Genomic DNA, 20,452 nt, shown 5'->3' with positions numbered 1-20,452 from the left:
TCTAGCCGTACTGTGTTGCATGACATCACACCTCTGCTTTAGGCAATTTTTTTTTCTCTCTCTGGAACCTGTGTTACTCACTAACTAACCAAGTTTTTCCAATGACTTATTGATGACTTGAAAAGTTTGTTACTTATGAATGGCATAATGTATCTTTAGCTACACTTTCAGGCACTTTCCTGTAATGTGAAAGAATGAGGGCCCAGGCAGCAAACTTTTTTTTTTCCTTCCTGCCATTCATAGGTAAGCCAGCCTCTGGGTTGAGATATGCTCCAGTATGAATTTGTCAAAAAACTATCAACCTAGATGTATTATCCTGTGCTTTCTTTGGCATTGAGACACACATCTTACTCTAATAATGCAGACAACTTCATAGAAGGCTCTGTCCAACATCAGACCTTATATTTTCAGCTTTTCCTGGTGAATACATACTTAGGGCAAGGAGAGCTTAACTTGAGAGGGAAAGAGATGCTCCTGCGGAGTGTTATTAATGAGGAACAGATTGTTGCACAGCAGCATTAACAATCACCCATCCTACCTCCAAACACAAAGAGGAGTGCTACGCCAGCTGTGCAGACAGTTCAGCTGCACTGTGATGGCGATTAGCCGCATAACGGCTGGGAGCAAACGCAGTGGCATCCACAGCACAGCACTACAATATGTGAACAGCAACCAGGTTAAAAGCCTCTGTAGGATGGCTCACATCTTGTGGACTTGTTTCAAGTACTGTAAAAAATTACGCGGTGGAGTTTTCTATGGGAATTGCTGCCATACGATGCCCTCTGATGTGGTTACATATCAATTTCTGCATGGTTAGGTACTTGTCACCCTTAAGTTGGTCATTCTAGAGTAGTTATTTCCCTTGGCTGGCTAAGGAAACAGTCTTTACAATAGATAGTGTATTTCCTTGTCTGTTCACAGTTGTAACTGGGTGTTTATTCAACATTTGTTTGCTCTTTCCCCTTAGCCATCCCTGTGGTTTGATTTAGGATTGACCACTGAAGGCATATGGGGCTTATGGCTGTTGGGTTGGAAATGAGCAGCCATACAGCACTTCCTGGAGTCATTGTGCCAGAATTTTGGAGATAGACATTTTGTTTCATTAGTTCCTTGCATGTCTGACTCAGCGTTACGCTTGGGACAGGCACAGAGATTGGCAGATTCCTTGTCAGTTATTTGTCACTCTGACCAAGTGAGGCCATATCTTTAAGGTTTAACTGTTATTGTTACCACTCCAGTTCACTGCACAGTGTCCCATAAGTAGTGGCATGACCTAGGCTAATGGTGCAAGGTCCCCTTCTTGCTCTCCCGCCTGAAGAGTCAGGTCAAGCTGCTTGAGATAGCAAGAGTTTCTTCTCGTAACATGTCTTACAGTGGGGTCCCACAGCACATAATTCTGTCCTCTGGCAATATCCATCCTGGATGAAGAATGGACACATAGGTGGAATCGTAGTTAACCTTGGATATGCTATTCACAAAGAAATCACCACTTTAGTTTTTTCTCTCCAGCAATCATTGCTATTCCATGTATGTGCTGCCCTTGGAATTGGCCATAATGATGGCATTATTTGTGAGAGAATGTGTTTTAACTCCTGTATTCATCAAATGTAATGTATACATTACTGATGACATACATTGATTTACTTGGAGACCATTATCACCATTATGTTTTTTTTTTTTTTGTGCTGTTTATTCTACAGCAAATAGCATTTATTATATGAACACAAATCGAAAGAAACAAAAGAAAACATCAGAGAGTTGATGAACATGTAAAATCTGCATTGTTCAATGTCATTAAAAACTGCAGATTAATAACAAAATAAAAGTTATTTCAAGGGCTGTTAGTGAGTGTTTTAATGTTTTGTCTGTCTTCGTCTCTGTTTATTTTTCCTTTAATCGGAAACCCAGTGGGGAGAGGTTGTGAACACGAAGTGTCAGTCTTTGAAATGTAATCCGAAACTCAAAGAGAAGGGGTTTTGAACAAGAGGTGTCACTCGTTGAAATGCAGTACATTATTTCGTTTGTCTATGCATGGTGTTCCGACTGATGAAATGCCTTTGATGGGTTCGACACACACCTCCTGAACGTGGACATCAAAACACATGAGTGGGCAGGTATACCGGCCATTTCAATGCCGACTCTCACATCACAGCTACTGTGCTGCCATCAAACATTGGAATTAGAGCTTATGGTTTTTTGATCTATTTACATGATAGCTTTGTGTTGGATTGAAGGCCTTCAGACAGCATCTGACTCAATCTTTGAGGTCTGCGGACAGGGCTGCCATGGTGATATATAGCTTTACACAGCTCCACTGCCTCTCTCTGTGGGCTAATGCTAATGTGCGATTCACAGGCTGTTATCTCTTTGCCTCTGCTCATCGCCGAGCTCTCAGCCAAGCCACCTGTGTCTCCCTTGCACCCTAACCCACCTGCGATAAACAGAAGCCCTCAGCATACTTCACTGTCACACGCAGCTGAAATGAAATCCCTTCTGAGTTTAAAGTGAATTTAAACTTTATACCTACATGTGCAGCAGCACAGTTTAATACTCACTCTGATAGCTAATAGGAGAAACTCTTTAAACTTCATAGCCTATAATATTAAGCTTGTCAGCTTATCATATTATGTGTGTGAGCTTATAATATTAGCATTTAAATATTCTCAGGCTTTTGAACATAATTTGAAAGAAAGGAGATTGTCCCTTTGACCTAGTTTGTCTTTTAGAAAGCCCAGAAAAAGCCATTTTCTGTGCAATTTCTTTTTTTTTTTTTAATTTAGTTGGGCGATTTGTTTTCATTAGTCGCAACATCATAGCATTAAAAGAGTGTGGGGATCATGCTTTCATTTCATGGACATTTTAAATTGCATATTTTTTATAATATGTTTTCCATCACCATGGATGAGCATCGTAGTTTGATAATGGATAATGGAATACTGTGGAAACAAAACGGGAAACCATGTTGTTGGAGGTCTCTGTAAAGGATCCCCAAACATAATTATGTAATCACGTATGCTGTTTGTTTTGCCTTAGTAGAAGAAATATCATTCGTATTAAAATGTACAAAGCAAAGCAAGGCCAGACGTTATTATATCTGGCATCACCTGATCTGTGAACACTTTCAGGGCAGTTTTACATTAACTTTTAATCATGCAGACATTGCCTGAAGAAGATGGCAGGATAAAATATGTTTTGTGCTTGAGTGTAAGTGAAAAGCAGAATAAAAGCAGATTCATGTCTGTTGCCTATACTGATGTCTGAGCACAACAGGAGGCCATTCAAGATCTGTGGCATAAATACTCAGTTGCCACTCCTGAACTGGTGAGTTAAAATTGCTACCATTTACGCATCTTTAGCTGTCTGTTTTCCTTACTGAAGGCTTCTAATGCAAAAGCAATATGTGATTAAAATAAGGCAGTAATGAACTGTTTTGACACAGCTGTATTTCTATTTCTATTTTTAACATATTGTTTTGGCAATTTCTATGATAAATAGGATGGTTTCTGCAGAGCCCCTGCCATTTAAAAGAGCACGTTTAAAATGAATCCAATGAAGAGGTAGGAGTCAGCACTGGCACAGTGAACAGTACTAGTATGGAATTAATATCGCTTGAGTAGTGGCACTGTGAGTTAATGTTCTGATTGGCAGTTTGATCTGACTAGTTGCCATTGTGTGCCACCTGGGTGCTCACTGAGGTGAGTCATGGTCTGCAAAAATGGATGCTTTGTCAGGCAGATCAAATTACTGGCAAAGCTCAACCCAGGAGTAACCACTTGTGGATGGCAGAGATGAGAAATCAAATAAATAAGACAACTCATTCAGGGTCACTACTTCAGTATACCTATTCAAAAGAACTAATTGCTGTTATGGTGGGTCAAATCCTTCCAGGCCATTGTGAAGAGAATGAAAAGTGCTTTCCAGTTATCTCAGGACAGCACTCATGATGCAAATCATATGGATGTGCGGTAAGTGACATTGTGAAGTGAGTCTAAATCTTCTCGAAATGCATGGAAGGCACATTATAAATGCATAATTTATATTTGTCATCATTATTATTATCAATGTATCTAGATAAAAATGACACTGCATATTTTGTAGATATGTCAGTGGGACCATTTCCATGGATATCTGCATGCCACAGAAGGCTGTACAGTATGCTGTCTGTATAACACTATTACTGTTGTCGACTGGAACTGGAATAAAATCAATGAAAACAATGGAAAATATGTTTATGGAAATAAAGATGGAAATGTAGCTGACATAACAAACAAATTGACTTTAACTAAGCTAGAACAGCCAATAAGGAATGTCTTTTGATTTTCTCAAGAAAACATTATTTACTTAATGTTACTTAATTATTTATCCATCAGAGATGCATGCAAGGAGCTTGTTTGACAGAACATTCTTAGTATTTCTGAAGGGAAGCACACCTTCTTTTCTGAAACAGCCAAGCTGATCTGTGATATTCACACTTAAATGTGAAGCACAGCCCAGGATTATAAGGGTTCTCAGTGTAATTTGATGTACATTAGACCACTCACCTTTTACAGAAAATAGTTTCTTTCATTGTTATTATCATTATTATTATTATTATTATTATTATTAGTAGTAGTAGTAGTAGTAGTAGTAGTAGTAGTAGCAGTAGTAGTAGTAGTAGTATTACTTTATTTCTTGCATCTTGTAATACATCTATAGAACCAGATCCAAACAATGGTCCTTGGGTGCTATAGGATAGATGGTATTATAATAATAATAATAATTATTATTATTATTATTATACAAACCAAAGTTGTATATATCATCATTTTCATTGTATTTTTCAGTCAGTTGAATACAGAATCATTTCTGATTGTAATAAGGGCATGCAAAAAGGACAATACAATGTAAGACTCTTTGTGGTGCTGAAGACATTTCTTTTCATTTTCTTGATCCTAAGAGTACACTTAGGAAATAATGTTTTTAATATTAAATTCATTACTTAAAATACAAGGAAACAGAGTTAAAACAGCATAAAATATGAGAGAAATAATCTGTTTCTAAATACATGAAAACTCAAGAATCGCACTTTTCATAGATATGGTTTTGCAGGTGGTTTTGATCCCACAGCATTATGAAAAAAAATCGGTAATGCTACCTATTTAGCTAGGTTGAGACAGGATACTACCCCATTTTGAAAAAAAAGTGTCGTCATATTCAAAGGCTGTGCTTACTGTGATCTCTTAGGGTATGCATGGAGAAAAAGAAGGGGTAATTGATTAGCATGACTGAGCGACACTTCCGTTCAGCTTGCGGAAGATGTGGGTTATCTTTCATTGTGATTATGGATTTGTTCCTGTAATGGCTCTTCATTTTGACTAATTAAGCTGTCAGGGGAAGTACTTCAGATGAATCTTTTCCAGAGAACAAGCACTGCTGGAATTGTACTAGTGATAGCTGATTAACATTCTCAAAATCACGCCTATTTAAAAGGATGTATCTCTGAGCTTTTCACTCTGCTGTACTTCTTGTATTTCAAGCTTTTTCTATTGAATGCTGTATTTTAAAAACTACTGGAATGGCAAGTATGCCATCTGCCAAGTTACAGGTTAGCAGGATATACCCTATACCTATATGGCACTGACAGTTAGTCCCTTTTTGGGATTTCCTATAGAAATAATGACAATGACCCTGAGGTCTGACTCATTGCAGACATATATAGAATTTCCATAAACCCACACGTGGTCTTGCCACGGGCTGGGAACACTGACTCGAAGTGCGAAGGGGGTGGAGTCCACAGCGCCAGGCACGACGGGGTGCAGCTGATGTTGATTCCCCACTGAGGGGTGCAAACAAGTAAAAAACAGCAGCCTACAGGGAGTAGGAAAAGAGTGCAGTTGAGGAAGCCAGCTGAGTCACTAACAAGGTGCTCTAAGGAATGTTCTTTTGTTTTTTGATTATTTCTCTTTTTTTTTTAGTTTTGTAGTGCTCTGTGTTTAGTGTGACCATCATTGGCGAGGATGTGGGACCAAACCGGAAGGGGTTTGGTGAAGTAAGAGCAAGGAGCATCCAGCGAACCCCCACCGGCAAGACAGAGTAGTGCACAGTGTCGGGGACTGCGGCCCCCTTTCAGTAAGGGAAGCATTCATATGTTACCGTTACAGTGTATGTGTAGAGGAGAGCTGTGGTGGTGGGGAGTATTGCTGAAGAGTAAAGCCAACTTACCTGTTCACAAAAAAAAAAAAAAAAAAAACAGTGTGCTGAGTCCTGAGTTGACACCATCGTGATAGCCTTCCCCCAGAGATGAAGTCGAAAGGGAGCAGGGAATGACAGAATCTAAAGTTTTTTTTTTTTTTTGATGGTACGTCTGACCTGGCAGCACAGTCTCACGGTGTGGGCCATCCCTGCTTTGTTTCTTTTTTTTGTTTTTTTTGTGGAGAGGGGTGCTCACACAAGTGCTGCTTCTGACAAGCAGAAAGGAGGGGGGGGGGGGTGTGTCTCTTTTGGGTGAGGGCTTTGAAGGGAAGCAAAAGGAGAAATAGGTCAATAATGTGCAGTGGGATTCAGCTTGGTGATTGTAGCCTTTGCGTGCGGTGGGTGAGCACTAGTATGGTTTGGAGCATGCTGTGTACTTTTTGGCTAACCTTACCTTAGAAGGGCATGACAGGACAGGGAGGGATTCATAGCAGAGTCACAGAAGAGCTGGGAGGGCAGCAAAAGTTGAGTATCAGCTTTCCTGTTGACATGCAATTGAGAATTTGTAATAAATATACCTTTGTATTTACTTATCTCCCTGGTGTTTTCTTTTTGGCTGGATCAGAGCAACCTGTAGTTACCTCTTCATCTTAATTTCCCTGCCCCACTGCATCAATGAACAGGTTCCTCAGTTGTAGCCACTTACAATTCACTTTCTAGCCTTGACAGAAAATGAATCACAGTCACAGCCACAAGTTATTAACTAAGGTCCTATATACTAATATAACTATATAACTTCAGCAGGCCACAAAACCATTCCAAAAAGACTTTCCTTAACATTTCTGATTTAATAACTTTGACTTGTATGTTAACTCTTAAACTGCAAGGCTTAAAGTACGCCTCAACATCTCTGGGTGCTGCAACCTATCATTTCCAGGTTAAAGTGATTACGCACCAGCTAACTAGCTAGCTTAAGTAGCTGGCTAAATGGCAGCTTGCCTACACCAGTGTTTCTCAACCCTCTCCTGGAGTACCCCCTGCCCTGAACTGAACAAAACTGATCGACCTATTATTACACCAACTCAAAACGAGCAGTCAAAAGACTAAGGACGTGTTTCTGTGAGCAGAATCATGTTGATTGAAACGCAGTTGAAGGACATGAGCCAAATTTCTTCAGTGAATAGAGCAAAAAGATGCAGCAGACTGCCATGACCAATAATGCCCATCACTAGAGATTTACATTTACATTCTATCTGATGTCAGGCAGAAGTTTTTTCTAAGAATCCCACTTTGTCAGAAAAATAGGCATTTTGATTGGTTACAACCTTGTTCCAAATGTTGACAGATATTCCTGACTGACTAATGCCCACATCAGGGTGAGTACAATAAGTTTAATCCTCCTCCTCCTGTTAATTGGCTGTGATTTACATTCAATGCTACATTGCATGCTACAGTGAATTAGATTAAAAAAAAAATTCTGAATTCACTGTGGTGGTTTAGATTACAAATTTATGATACTTGAGAGAACTTTAGAAGCCAGCAAGCTACTTATCTAATTTGGAGGAAGGTCTGGTTTGGTTTTAGGTCTGGACTTTTACTAGGCTAATCCAAAACTTTAAATTCGTTGCTTTCCACAATTCTGAAGCAGACTTGCTTGTCTGTTCTGGACCATTGTCTTGGTGCATGACCTGAGCTTCAGCTTCAGCTCATGGGCAGATTGCCAGACATCGCCCTTTCCAATTGTCTGATACAGAGCAGAATTCATGGTTTGTTCATTAATGGTAAGTTGTCCAGGTCCTTAGGCAGCAAAGCATCCCCAAACCATCAAACTATTACCACCATGCTTGACTGTTGGTGTGAGGTTCTTCCTGCTGAATGCAGTGAATACGGTGTTTGGTTTTCTCCAGATAATGTATGTCAAGAACAATGTCATCCAGAAAGTTCCAGTTTTAATCTTTGTCTTTAAAGCATTTTTCCAAAAGTCCTGGGGTTCATACAGGTATGTTCTGGCAAAACTGTGACACATAGTCATTTCCTTCTTAGTGAACAGTGGCTTTTGCCTTGCCACTCTCCAATGAATCCCATTTGGGCCCACAGTCTTTCTGATGGTAGTGTCAAGCCAAGGCCTGCAGATCCATGGATGTAGTTCTAGGGTTGTGACATCTTGGATCATCCTATGCCATAAATAAATTGTGATCAGGACTGAAAAATCTGTGCTGTAGTTTCTATGAATAAGACTACAGAAATATGTTTTGTTTTCATCAGTGAAATCTGTCAAATACCAAACAATTTACTGAACAGTTTATTCTTAACATTTCAAATGATTTTTCGCATGAATAGCATGCTTTTGGATAATGGTAGGTGCTGTAGATTTTATTTAAATGACAGAAATATTGACTTTACTTGCACATTGGATTTAATAGCGATCATATAGCAACACACTAACATTTCACAGTTGGAGGTCCTGCAGTATCAACCAAATGACCGAATGTAGCAGCCCTTTCTGTCATTTTCTCCCCACCCCCCACCCCCCACCCCACCACCACCTTCTTGGGCCAAAGCAGCCCACCCTATGGCCATCAAATCATTCTCCCATGTACCCTTGCAATGCAGCAAGGGCCAACTGGTCATAAAGTCTTAAGGATAACTCAGCGGCCCATTTTTTTTTTTTTTTTTTTTTTATCTTTAACCTAGATTAGGCCTATGATTATGCCTTTCTATGCAGTGGGTATAGCAGTTAATTACTAGAAAGTGACAATAAAGATAACTGGTAAATTTCATGTAGCAAGTAATGTCTAAGTGCATACAATAACCTTATACTTACATGGTTATTTCCTTTATTACACCGAGGACTATATATTTTAAAGTTTGAGTCTTCAGCAATGGGCTCAGTGGTGGGTACAGGTTATGTGAAGCAAGCCTGTGTAGCTTAAGTATCATAGCATGTATCAAGGGTGTGCTGAATAACCTTAGCAGTGCATTGCCAAGTTTAATGCAGGGGTAATTTCATGAATTTCCTTTCTTCTGTGGCTTTTTCCAGCATTAAACTTGAACAATAAAGAAGTTTTTGTTAATGAGTATATGTTGAGTATATATTATGCTTTACTCACCATTTAAGATTACAAATACACCTTGTCTTTCAGCAGTGATAATACAGAAATTCAAGCCATGAAGAGCATTCAAGTAATATAATTACCCTTTGGAAAATGCATCTATGCACAGCACTTTGTGATAATTGTACAAATGTGCTATAATAAATAAAACTTGATTGATTGATAATGTAAAACAAAATTGTCCTCACAAATAACATAACAAATACTAATGAAATCAATAATGAAATTATTGAAAAATTTGAGACAATGTCAGTGCTAAAATTGGCAAAGATTTGATGTGTCGCACACAGATTGCACCTCACCTATCCGGATCATGCAAATAATAAATCATAGACACATTAACACTGAATTAATACAGCTGCACATTAGCAGAGTGTGCCTATCAAGCAATCATTAGAACATGAAATATATTGTTAAACTTTGTTATATCACTTCAGTGTAAATGTGAGGAAACATTTTATGGGTTCAGATTAACTAAAATGTCCCACTTGATACAGTTCAAATTATTACCTGGAACACCTTTTTCCCCACCAAAATGCGTGACATCTTTAATTAATCATCCTTTTTGGAAGATACAGCATTTTGCAAGTGAGCAATTTCAGGATTGACAGAGATTATTAAACAAAAGTAATTACAGTCATTATGATAGAACAATAATATCCTGCATACTAAAGTATTAATGTGCTTGATTAAAATAGAGCTATCCATTAGAGCGCAGATATTTCATTTAATCTATATAGGCAGGAAGTAAGATTCATAATCCTTTGATTTGCAGGGAAATGGGGAAATGAAGGTATATCATTTTATGACAGGATTCTTATCGCCAGCCATAGTGTTCTGCTTTCAGCACAGCACCACAAAAGCATGCCGTTTGATATATTTTATGAGATGATTATGCCACTATGCAATATCTGAATTGAAGAATAAAGCACAAGTATTTAAATAAGTATGCAATTTTTGATCAAAGTTAAGGCCAGAGTGTCATAGCAGTTTGAAAAAGAGGTGTATGTGAAATGCAATCAAAATAAAAATTATTGTAAGACCAATGTGTCCATGGTGGGCTTCAGCTGGGGAGTCTTGAAGCCTACCCTAAGGCTGTATTTTCCACACTCTCTCTCCACACTTTTTTTTTGGTGCTTTAGTATATTAGGAGTGTGTTGCCGAAATTCATTTGGCTCTAATTTGATTCTGAAGCTCATTGGCACTAGCTCTGTACAACCTCTTTCATTCCAGTACCACAGAAACAGAACCATGTAATTTTAGCTTCTTCCTGCTATATAATAAGTACTTTCTAAACAGTCACTAAATGTGTTTCCTTAATTATTAGACTTAGTCTTTCATTTTGACATACAGTTGGATGGGAAATTCTGTATTGCAACAGAATTATTTTTTAAGTTGACATCCCCTTGAATAGTTTCATTAGGAGGGTGCCATTAGCAAAAATATGGCATTTGTCTTGGAATTTGATTATTAGTTTTCCAGGTTTTTACAATGCCCCATTACACAATGTAGATTGTTAAGAGAACTAACATATCTAATGGAAGAATGATTACATATAATTGCAGTCACTTTCAATGTTAGATGTTTGGTATAAACATATGCCATACATTATATATTGTATTCATGACAATAAGTAAATAAAAGTGGTTTAGCTTGTATGTTTGCCTGTCACTTTTAATTTTGTGAATTCACAGTGCTCTTTGTAAGAATAAGTCAGGGACTGTAAATATATATGTTTGATAGCATGTCTGTGGTATACTTTTCCCCTCCATAATGTCCTAAAAGACTGAAACGCATGATTGAAAAAAATTGGCATATGTGTTGTTAGTGTTAATTTTGAAATGCACAAGAAAAGAAGAAGTTAGATCTTATTCCAGTGGAAGCAAAGATTATGGAGTGCTGGATTCAGTATCACCATGGAAAAAGAACATCGTGTATTTCTGCTGTTTTATACATGCTTTATAATTTTGGTCTTGCCAGATTCTGTTTCCCCAATCAGTCACTGTGCACGATGCCAAGTCGGCTTCCAGAGCGCTCTTGCATTTACAAATATTTGAAAGTCAGAGCTGATATGAAATTCTGAAATGACTGTTTATTTTATATCTCTGCATTCCATTATTTTGTGGTGCCAATGTTTCGAAACCATGGAAGATATTTGATTAACCCCCTGTCTTCTGTTCTCCTTCTGTTCCCTCTCTGATTTAGGGACCTGCTGATCAGAAAGGGGACATTATGGTTACAGTGGGGTCGGAAGGTATGGCACCCGCTAAGTACTGGGTTGGCAGGGCATACCCTTACATATAAAGCACTGACTCTTAAGCCCTTTTTGGGTGTCCCACAGAAGTACCAAAGTGGGTCATTGTGGTCTGACTCATTACAAATTTGTCTTAGTTTTAAACAGTCTCTGGAAGGTCTAAAAAAATACATTTCAGCTACACAAATAATCAGTTTTTGACCCTTGCAACAACTTAATTTTCAGAAAACAAGATACCCTCAGAAATAAAAGATATGCCTCTTAATTATGACTGTGTATGCACTAGCTTTATGACAAATACAGAAAAGAGGGAGCACCCTGGCAAACAGATGTTGTCACAAGGATGTGATATTTCATTTTTGTTGTGGGTTATAATATTGTCACAGGCAACATCAACAAAATCACAACTCTCCTGGAACATTGTGACTGTACAGTAATATATTAGCTGGGACATTGATGGTGTTTTGTGAGCCTGTTTTTGTATTTCAGAAGATGTGGGTGAGGGCAAGAATAAAAGACCAACATGTTCAAGTATCATCTCTCCTTTTATTCTCTGCAAAAAGGTTTTGTTTTACTGCATACCTACAATATTGTAACACATGGTAAATACGTAATTGCACAATACAGTAAACAGCTGTTTTCTGATCATCTTTACTTAGTGCTGTTTGTTTTATTTATTAATGAAAGGTATAGGTTACTGTATGCACATTTGTAAAACCTGAATACTTTAACCCATTGCATCCAATTTTAATGATGTAAACACACAGTGCATTTGACAAATGGACTTTGTCCAGTTTAGTTGGACATTGGGTGGTGGTGAAAAAAATGTTCGTGGTTGTGGTTCTGTATATTGCTTGTGTGTATTAGTAGAATAATGGCATTTTTGCATTTGGTCTTATGTTACATCTGAGATCTGATGGAAAGGCAGAACTGCAATAATGATGCTTGCTGTTTTAAACTGGAGTTAGAAAATGTCATGGAACCAATCCCCGACCAAACATTATGAAACAGACAAATTAAAGAGATTAGTTTTTTTTTTTTTTTCTGTATTAATGATGTCACCATCTCTTGATAACCTTAAGATACAGTCCTCTAGAAATAGAAGTTAAGTCATGTATGCCCAAAGGCTCAAGCAATGGAGGATCTTCTTGTATAAGGTGTACTAAAGACCAATGATCTACATTGCACCAATATATGAATCTGCTTTACAAAAAAAAATGGCAACTGAACTGTCACTGTTTTAGTTCATAACTGCAAATGAATAGCGTTAACCAGCAGCAGTAAATATAAAGGCTTGCACAGAGAGAACCCATTACCTTACTGAAGTGTCTTGTCCTTGATCATTATTCCACCACCATGTTCTGTGTGCTATCAGCTGTAGGAATTCATAAAATATGAAATCAAAGCCAGCATATATGCTCATTAAAAATGGCTGTGCCACAGCAAAAGACAGTGTTGTGCACATAACTAATATGGGTTTCTCAGTCAACAATGCAGAAATAAGACAAAGAGGGTAAGATGAGACTGACATGAGACCTAAACAAAATGTCTGTAGTTTTGTTATACATACAGATATTAAGGTGCAGTATTGTATTGCATAGTATTATGCCAATGTGTTGTTGGTCTACTGATATAATTGACAGTATTCCTGCATAAACCCTCACTTTATTTGACATGTAATGATGCTGTATGCGCATAGTGAATTCATAAAAGTCAGAAAAGAAAGGACTCACAAAATGAAAACTCTGCAAGCATATGAAATAATACAGACACACAAATGTGGTACTCACACACCTGTATACACACAAAGGAGACAAATATAAACATGCACACAGAAGCTTGTGGATATTATTAAATAAATTCAAATGTTTTGTTTTGTTCTGTATGATGAGTGTGCTTCACTCAATGAAACTGCATGAAACTACTAATCAGAGCATTCATTTCGTAGGTAGTTTTGTGTTTATAGAGGCTGGCAACACGACTATTCCTCAGTGATGTGCGTATTCTAATGATTTTTTGTATATTATTAATACAGTTTAGACTGACAGCGATTTGGCGATTTACACTGCTGACCTGCAGTGCCATAATGAAAATATCTAATTAGATTTTTTTTTTCGTTAAATGGTGAACAAACTTCAGCACTCCTGTTATAAAAGCCACATTATAATGGAATTCTCACAGATAATGGGAGATGAATTACATTAACGATTTGATTATATCATCTGAATTTTTTCGCTAAATGAAAAAAAGATACAACTACAGCGTAGCCACATGTTGTGTAATGAACAAATTGAAATAATCTGTTTCCAATGAGGATTTGTATAATTAAGTACGGCACTTGAGTTGTTATTACAGTAATTCGAGATGTCATATGATTACACTTTGATTGATACTGCAATAATCTTTGTCAACCTTTGTTTGAACCACAGTGCAATAGATGTCACAAGATTTGTATATTGAAATGATTTAGTGAGCAAATGCATCTCTTATGTACAGTATGTGTGTATACTCATGAATTGCACAGCAGCTTATTTTCACCAACTCAATGCAAATTGTATGCTTGAGATGGTGAACTAATATGAAGACAAGGTAAGATGAATTAATACTGTGGCATCATACTTGCAAAATACATCTAATCGTGCATTTTTAGATAATGTGCAGATGGTCAGCAAAGCATTCTCATGAGCTCCAATTCTTATGTATCCTCTTTAAATAAAATTATTAATAATCATTTTTTATTATCATTCAGTTTTCATTCTCTTGCCATCAGAAGATACAACATAAACATATTTTTTTTTTTCTAAAAAGCACTGCTTGTTATTTAGTGAAGCAAATACACTATAATTATTATGGGTTTTGTTAAAGTGACATGAACATTGAGATGTGGGTAGAGTTGGTGCACTCATTAACACAGGATAGTGCAAAAGGTGACATGCTAGAGAAGGGATTGGATCATTTTTATTATGACAAAATTATCAGTGAATAATGAATTAAAAGAGGAAAGAGTGCTTTGCACAGGGGTTATGCAAATGACACTAAAAGTCTTTATATATTTTTTATTCATGACAGCGGTTCTCATTCCTGATCCTGGGGACCCATTGTGTATGTGCTTTTGCTCCAGCTGAGCTTGAGTAATTAAGTTTGATTGCACCCTTAATTGAATACTGATCTGGATGTGGCATCACTTTGTCAGATCTACGTTATACATCCCTTGAATTGGAAGTGTGTTGTTAGAGGTGTTTAAAAAAATAGAAAAAAGTATTTCAGTTGTTTGTTCCTATTAATATCTACCTCCTCTCATAATTAATACAAATACTGACTTGTAGTCAATTTCAGTTTTTTTTTTTTCTTAAATGCATGTTATTGGACTTAAATTGATTGAATGCCTAATTAAGCATAATTAAGACAGCTGCTTCAAATTAAGGGCAGATGTTTTAAAAAAGTTAAGAATCTCATTTATGGTGATCCTTTTTTACATGCACAAACATCTCCAGAATATTTAGAGGATTTAAAGTATGTAACTGTTAATAGGTATAGGTATGTTGGCATTTGACCTGTAGTATCTGATACATGCAGAGGGTCACCATTCCAAATGGCAATATAAACATATTAATGATTGTTTTCAAGATAGGTACCTACTGCATATTGGCCAGAGTTTTAAAACCCCCATGGCATGCATACATAACGTTTTCATCTTCCAAGCCACCAGTATTTTTGTAAACTGCATGCAAAATGTCTCACTGGTAAGGACTGAAATAAAACTGCAAAGGATCTCTCACATACTGGTGAACACTTAAAATCCTTCCTAATTTCATGCATGCAAGTTTAATTGAACTAATATGTGCCATTAAATCTGTGCTGTGTCGCTTCAACAGTTTTAATCTTTAGATGTTATCCATAATTGTCCACCTCTTTTTGCTTGGTCACATTTCACATTTAATATGCACCTCGTATCATTCTATACCCTTTATCATAATAATCTGACTCATTAATCTGAACTAATGAGCAGCAATCCTCATTATTTATTTATTTATTTTTAATTTTATTATGTTGACTTCTCCCTCCTCGCTCAGCCGAGGTAAATGACATAATTATGCTCACAAATGCAGAACTATTGACTTTAATTTATTGAAAACAAAGTTCCCTCTCTCATTGATAGATCAGGACATACATTTTTAGACTGTGCATTATTCACAGTCTTCTCATAAAACATTAATTTAAAATAAAATCTCAGCATGATGCAAAAGAAATTTTAATCTGAATCCAAGTCGCATATGTTTAAGAGTCTTTACAGTTTGCTGTGTTTTATTTTACTTGTTTATTTTTGGGTCAGGAGAAAAACTCTAGTGTATGGAGCGGGTGTAGTGAGAGAGATAGAAACACTCCCCAAATAGTGTGGGAAAGTGTGTAGTGTTTATTTACAGAAGGTGCTATTGAGAGTGGTCTATTTACCAAATATACACAGAATGTACACTTGGGGAAGTTGGGGGGGACGACTCTGACACAGGTAGGGACAACACTCCTACGGGTGGTTCTCTTGACTAACCTACTCCCAAACCTGGTCAGAGGAAGAATCCACAGGGAGGGACATAAATTCCACAAGTACGTGGTACAGGGGAAACAAAACCACAGTCAAATGAAGAGGATGTCAAAATGGAGGCCAAGGGAGGGAGAGTGAAGGTGATCAAACAAAACTTTAAAGACTAAGTGGAGGATGATGAGCTGGGTGAATATGTTAAATAATTCCCTAATGCCTTTCTTTTGAGGAGGCAGCAAACTATGGTGACACTTGTTAACAGGGCATGCTCCTGCTGGTAGCTTGATTTTTAAAATTCCAAAATTCACCTCCAAAGCTACCAACCCAGGATGGGCAACAGGTAACAGGAAATGTTTGTCAAAACCTCTTGATCAGTGAATTTAGGATGCCCCAGGCAATTGGTTAACTGTTAATGTTGAGCCCTGTATTATTATCATTATTATTGTTGTTGTTGCAATTAATATTTGAAATTCCAAATGAAGATTCAGGGGGAGAATTTACAAACAATTACCTAATTAGCCAAACATAGAGAAACTAGTCCTGTCCACAATAAAAATCATAGTTACCACTTCCTTTCCTGGTATCCACCCCATCTGTCCTTTTCTTTCCCCTGTTTATGACATCCGCATAGGGGGTCGACAATAAGGTACCTCTATAACAACATCAAACACAACTTTCATGCTTTGACTGTATGGAAATTCATATCTACTAAATAACACATTTGTTTACTTAGTTGGCTATTCCAAGCTAACATGCCAGCATAAAATAGCCAGAGAAGAGCATGACTTTTAAGATGGTTTTATATTTTAATCATAAATGAGGCCAACCATTAGGAAAGTATTAAAAATACCTGCAGGTGCAATTATGATACATGTTCTTTAACAAGAATAAATATTTTAAAATGAGATGAAAACTTGCTCCAACTTAAATTGGTATGCTCATGATTTCATCTCTAGTTTCAGCCTGCTTGGGAGAGACTTTGATGAATCATTAAAAAGTTAAATAACTTTCACATCATTGAAAATTTGATTAGAGAATCTAGCTTTCAGTGTGCAGTGCTGAAAATCCATGCAGTTCTGAGCTCATTGGTCTGGATGGCACCCTTTAGAATGTCAGCACAGCACATCAGCTAATCTTTGCTACAACCTGTTATCCCCTGGAAAACAGAATCCCAGACACTGCCCTCAAAAAATGCTGTTTTATTTTTATTTTTTTTATTTAATTTTTCTGCTTCCACAGAGGAACATGGATAGTTGTGTTCATTTTCCATTGTTCTGTAGTGCTTATGTCACTGTTTACCGGATGCCTTTTATTCAGACAACTTGCATAGCTAACGTTTTAAAACATTTGACATATTATCCTGGTTAAATACTCAATAATACAACAAGAGTGTCCCATCTAGTGTATGAACCTGCAACTTTACACCTGGAAGCCCTGCTCTTAAACCACTTCTCAACATTTCTCAACACTTTTCAAACAGACTGTTGACAGAACACAGTATCAGCAAAGAGGCGCAGAGCATGTGGAAATATGCTGATGCAGGAATGGTGCAGGGTAGGGGATTTGACCTGTTGGTTGTGATGAGGTCAGACGTGTAGTAGCACAGCCAGTGTTCACTCATATTAGCTGAGACACTGTACATGCATATGTTGAGTTTCACCCAGAGTCAAAGTGCATTTGTGAGAAACACAAATGGCAATCATATTAGCTGAACAAGGGCAGAAGTTATAGTTGACCTGACTCGTGCGTACAGACGTTAGGCTGCCCTCTCCTCCAGAATATGGCTATGAAACATGGCATGCTCCCACATACTTTATAAGTTTTACATGTAAATTTCAAATTTCATTGGCAGACAAGGTGACAAACATTTTGTGTATTTAGATATTGGTGTTCTTTCAAAATTGGGCTCATTTCTGTCCGTGATTTACCCATGTCAAGACGCCCCACTGTGAAATGTTTTTTTTTTTTTTTTTTTTTTCTTGTATCAACTTTTTTCAGAATTGTTTACAACTCTGAATCAGAGAAAATATATTCCTTTTTTTCTGATTGACAGCATTTTGGCTGTAACTTTGTCAGAATATCCTTATGTGAGATTGTTGGAGTGCGCACTTATACTATATTAAGGATGACACGTGAGCATCTTATTTAAGAAGAGCTGGGAACAGGAACAAGAGTAAAAACAAAATTGGCTGTTTCTGCACACTTCATGAGTGCGACGTGATTTTTTGATATGCACTTTTTTCCAATTTCAACATGTGTTCGTTTCTATGAACATTTTGATTAATGAGACCCAGTGTGTTTAGCAAGTGTAATGGTGTGAGATGTAAGTGAAGTTAATAACTGTCTAATTATCTTTATTCCCGTATGAAATTATGCAGGCTTGACTCTGATTTATATATTCAGAAAAGTGTTACACTTGTACTTTTTATGTAAAAAAATATGAGATATGTAGTTTATGAACCCCCGAGAAAATTACGTACAATTGATTTTATTTTGTTATTTGTTCCAACTTAAAGACAATGCAGCATTGCAGTTACATTGAATCTGGGTTGGGGTTTTTGCATTCTTGAGTAATTTATTTAGTTGCAGTCAGAGAGAGGGGGGAAATGCAGTCATCAAGCAGAAGTTTGTCCATAGTCACTCATGAACTTTTAATAATATGTGAAGAAAGATCTCCTTTAACTCTGTAACTAGCCATCCAAAAAACAGAAGTGATTTTTAAGCTTTAATATCTTTCCTATTATCTTCCTAAGTGTTAATGAATTAGCTTTATTAATCCCTTTGTTCCTCTAAAATGTTAATTCAGTGCCCTTGTTCTGTCTAAAAGCAATTTTCTGTCACCACAGTGCAGTAAGAACCAATTATTTCTTAAATGAGCAGGATTTAATGAATATCGGATTGATGCATTTCAGAAGCTTCTTTATTTTGTTTGGAGTTATTGAATGCTTAATTTGTAGCTGGGGCCAAGTAAACACAACCCACAATCCTCTCCTTTCCATTGGCCCAGCAAGGGATCTATGAGGTGCCAATAAACACAACCGTCTTGATTTTCCAGTGCAGCCCTTTCAAAGAGACGCCGTGGGGCTCAGGCTGTGTTGTGTTGTGAGACACTATGACAGATTCAGTGTTCGAGCCATACATTACATTGAATTTTTCAGATATTCTGAATTTATGGGTTTATCTACGGCTCTGTCAATTTTTAGTACAATATATATCCCTCCCTTTCAGGAGTGAAGGAATATTTTGTCAGACACTCAACCATCAATTTTTGTAAGGTGTAAGGTGTAAGGTGTGGTCATTAGAAATTTCTCATGCCATAGAAAATAAAAATTTTGTGAAGACTGAGTGTGCATTATGTGTTCACCAGCAGCATCCAAGCTGTCTTCAGTCTCACTTTGTTCTCATGCACTTGAGGAATCATCTATTTACCATTTTGTGCTTCTTCACTGAAATTGCAATCATTACTAGCCTAAGTGATTCTGCTAGTGATGGTAGTTTTTTTTTTCCATTGGGTAAAGTGTTCTTATGTATGAATATCATAAATGGCAATGCTTGTATGTGTCTTCACATGATAGCTAAGAAAGGGTGGCTTAAGTAAAATTTGGTTTGCATAAAGACTTATGGAAAGGACCAATTGTGCAAATTGGAGAATATACTTTATGCTCAATATTGCAGGTAGTGATATTGTGTACAGATAATGAATTGTATTCCAGAAACCCTAAAGGCTACATTTATTCTCAAAGTAATATTATTTCTCAAAGTAATAATTTAAATTAAATCCAGCAAATATGTAAACCAACTTATTGCTATTTGGACATTCAATGTAGGCCTCAGTAACTACAGATGTTGAAAAGTGTCCTGTTTTCCTGTGATATAAAAGAGGCAACACACATAATAAATGATTACTTTGCTGAGGTGACAGAAATGGTGCTATTGTTATTGCTAATGTTGCTGTTATTGCTAAAGAAGTACAAGTGTCGCTTTATTTTACTTATTACTACCTTTAAGATAGCAGCCAATAAAGATATTAGAACATACATGCCAAAACAACTGTTGTTTACAGATTTTTGTTATCTACAGAATACCCAGATCAGTGGTTAGGTATCTAAGTGGTTGTTCTAGGATTCAGCTAGTATGTTCCTCCACATTGCTCTTTCTTTGCTTTTTAGCCGTTATTAAAATAATGTAGTTTTAGTGTTAGAAATAAAAGCTATTTCCAGAATTCTGTCAACAGACATACATGTAAATTAAACTTTACAAATGCAGAAGAAAGTGTTTCTTTTCCATGAAGAAAATGCATCCAATAGTTTACGATGATTCACAATGGAAGCAGACACCCTTAGGTGTGCAAGAATATGTATACACAGTGCTTCATAT

The sequence above is a fragment of the Megalops cyprinoides genome, chromosome 16 (genome assembly GCF_013368585.1).
Source record: "Megalops cyprinoides isolate fMegCyp1 chromosome 16, fMegCyp1.pri, whole genome shotgun sequence".
Taxonomy (NCBI): Eukaryota; Metazoa; Chordata; class Actinopteri; order Elopiformes; family Megalopidae; genus Megalops; species Megalops cyprinoides.
The sequence above is the reverse complement of the archived record's forward strand: the minus strand, read 5'-3'. Positions refer to the sequence as shown.